The 3,486-nt window shown below is 50.5% G+C and overlaps 1 pseudogene; it reads left to right on the top strand.

The window, feature by feature from the left end:
- Positions 1-1,089: 1,089 nt before the first annotated feature.
- Positions 1,090-1,296, top strand: LOC142260746 (U2 spliceosomal RNA; annotated as a pseudogene).
- The last annotated feature ends 2,190 nt before the right edge of the window (positions 1,297-3,486 follow it).

The raw sequence follows: 3,486 nt of genomic DNA on the forward strand, positions 1-3,486 counted from the left end.
TTCTTGCTCTCCGCAGTTCAACACTCTCATGGGCACTCTTCCCTTCCATATTAATGAATAAAACTATGATGTAAATAGCATATAGATACCCCACAAATGTAGATAAAAGTAGGTTATGGGAAAAGGGGGAAGAGAGAAACAGGAAAATAGTGGAATAAAGTATACCTTCCAGGTGGGAGAGGAAATGGCAGCACAGCCAGTGGAGGTGAAGCAAGGGGAGCCTGCAACTAAAGAGTTGAGAGCGTTATCACATGGTGACTGAGCCTGATTGTAACGGGAGCATAGAGGTGCCGATCCTGTCTTACCTGCGTTGGTGTAGAAGTGGGTGTCCTGTGGTGGAGTCAGCTATGTGCAGTGGTGGCCGTGGGTTCTTTTATGTGCGACCGTAGTAATAGCTGCGCCCACTTCCTGTATGGGAGTGGAATGCAGTGAGGGTAATGGAACGCACGCCTGCGCATTTGTGTTTAACGTCGCGCATGTGCAGAACGGAGAAAAGGCTGCGCTCACTTCCTAATGAAAGGGAGTGAGACGCATCTGGGAAGGGAAGGGAAAAGATTAGGGTTTGGGGATGATGAAAGGGCTTTCTACGGACAAGGATGGCAAAGGGTGGCAGTGACGGAAAGTCAGGCAGCCTGTCCTGTCCTGTCCTGTCCGTCCGTCTTTTTGTATCATGAATTGGAAAGACTGCAAGGGGGAGGGGAGGTGCTTGTGTCCAAAAGGAGGAGTTATTCAGATTCATTGCAGTGGGCGGCGGCTGCAAAAAGCACCATTCTTCTTGTTTTTGCTCTGCAAAACAGCCTTTTCAAGGGTTGGCTTGGGTGACAAAATGTCTTCTGTAGGCGTGGGTTTGTCTCCCTCTCCCTAAGATGTGTCCGGTATAGGCCAGGGTGCCACTCAAGGCCGTAACCAATTCGGGTTATAGCTTCTCGGCCTTTTGGCTAAGATCAAGTGTAGTTTCGGAGGACGCTACCTTGGTCGGTACTGGAAGGTGCCTGGGATTGCACGTCTGCCGGCCTTGAGGAAGTGTGTGCGCCTTCTGGTGACACATAGCCCTCTTGTGCCTGGACGGTTCCCAGGCAACGGGAGGCGATCACCTTTGTTATTTTGAAGTCCTACTGATAAACAGAAAAAAAAAAAAATTAAATCTGTTCTTATCAGTTTAATATCTGATACGTCCCCTCTCTGGGGACCATATATTAAATGGATTTTTAGAACAAGGAGATGGAAAAAATCTTGCTCTGTCCACTCCACGCATTGACCTGGTATTGCAGTACCTCCAGGACCGGTGCACCCCTTCTTAACCCAGTTTCCAAAAGCAGAACTCAATTCACCTGATTCAAATGAGCCCCATTAGTGAATTGAAAGAAAGCAAAAACTTTATATGCACCTCAATTTGGCCAATTCACTTTTCACACTTTCACCCTTTTTTTTATCTTTCACACCTTTTACTTGCTTTATTGATGCAAAAAGCTGTGCCAAATAGCAAACTCATCTCCACTCAACTTGACCAACTCTGCTATGTCCCGTGCAGTATCTTATTCTCAGTCTTATCTAGATCATTTGCAATTGAATAGAATAGATCCCTTTTGGCTGCTTATGACTGTGTAAAATATGTAGTTTTACTGGGCTGGGATGAGAGAATCCATTGAAGCATGGTGTAGGGATTGTGGTTCCTGTGTGCTAAGAAGAGAGGCTGGCACCAGCCAGAAAGCCCCATTGCAGCCAATAATCACTTAATAACTTTTTCAACTTGTCATCATATGGGAGGCCTTCCATTCCTTGTAGTAGTCTAGTTGCCCACCTTTGAACTGACTCTAACTTCTGAATGTCCTTTTTAAAATGTGGAGCCCAAAACTGGTTCCCATATTCCAGATGTAGCCTTACAAGTGATTTATAGAGGTGTAACAATACGTTGGGATCACGGGATCTAATCTCCCTTTTTATACACCCTAAAATCTTGTCCCAAGCAGCATTCCATCAGCCTCTGGAAGGTTCCTGGCGCATTGCACAGCTCGAAGGGCATGCTTTTGAACTCGCAGAGACCCATAGGGGTGGCGAAGGCGGTCTTCTCCCGGTCTGCCTCAGCAACGGACACTTGCCAATAGTGACTAGTGAGATCAAGGGTAGAAAAATAATTTGCAGTTCTCAATGCAGCTAGCAATTCCTCAATACGGGGAGTGGTGCCGTCCTTCTTTTTTAACAGGATCAACAGAGCTGCCCAAAGGCTACAACTGTCACGGATAACCCCAGCCGCCTTCATGTTGCTCAACATGTCCTTGGTACACTGGCAATGTGAAGGTGGTATTGGCTTATAGCTCTCTTTGATGGGTGGGTGTGCACCTGTGGGGATGTGGTGTTGGACCCCTTTTATTCCCCCAAAATCTAGCGGGCTTCCCACCGGTAACCCGCTCCCCAGCTTGGATGGATGCTGAGGGAGCCCCTTTTGCCCGCAGGCTCTGGCCCTGGGAACTGTAGCCTTGGCGGTGACTGTGCTTCCCTCTACGGTGTGAGCTGTTGCCTTCAATCGGGTCTTGACTGCTGGGAAACCCTGGAGGTTCCTGTCGCTAACGGATTTGACCGGTTTTACGGCGACTCCTAGCCTGGTCGGGGTCCGTAGGCCCTGCCGGATGGTGCTGGCTTCTCTTCACTCCCCGATCTGGTACCGGCGGGCCACCGCCCATCCCCGGTCCGTACGGTTCACTCCAATCAGCCTCTCCTGCAGAAGGTCACCACCGTCTGCCAACCTTGCTGAGTGCCCGGGCCACACACCCGGACACGGTCAGTCTCCTCTCCTCTTCACTTCTCTAACTCCAAAACTGATCTCTAATCTGACTCCTTTTCCCGCCTCCAGGACTGTGAACTCCTCGGTGGGTGGGATCAACCGCCTGGCCCACCCCCTGGTGTGGACATCAGCCCCTGGAGGAAGGCAACTAGGATTTGTGTTTAGCTTCGGTGTGCCTAGCCGGAGTGTAGAGTGTGTTGGTGTAGTACCTGTGACGACCTGGCTTGTCCAGGGCGCCACATTCCCCTATAGCAAAATGCAGACCGTCCGCGGGCTGCCCGTCCATCACCGGTTTTATTTTCACAACTGAAAAAGAATAAAACGGTAAAACATGTAAAAGCATCATAAACATTTTACAACGGTACAGCTTCCGCTCTTCTCCCACCCAAACAACCTGGCCCTGATGCTGCCCCTAAGAAGCGGGCAGCACCCCTTGACCCCAGTCCAGCACCAAGTTGCCCGAGCGGGTTCTGTCTCTTTCAGGGGGCCCACGTCCAAGGGGACCCCTGAACCCCCGGAGGATCGCCACCGGTTACGGTAGTGGCGGGCCTAGGCCATCCCTTTCCTCCAGGCCCATCCTCCCAAATCAGCCTCTCCTGGTCGGTAAGCACCCTCTCCGGGTACCAATGCGGTCAACAGAAATAAGCCTGGAAAGCCTTAGCAGCGGTGCGGCCGGTTAAGTCCTTAACTGGGACAACCACCAG

This window comes from Anomaloglossus baeobatrachus, unplaced genomic scaffold, assembly GCF_048569485.1.
Source record: "Anomaloglossus baeobatrachus isolate aAnoBae1 unplaced genomic scaffold, aAnoBae1.hap1 Scaffold_176, whole genome shotgun sequence".
Lineage (NCBI taxonomy): Eukaryota > Metazoa > Chordata > Amphibia > Anura > Aromobatidae > Anomaloglossus > Anomaloglossus baeobatrachus.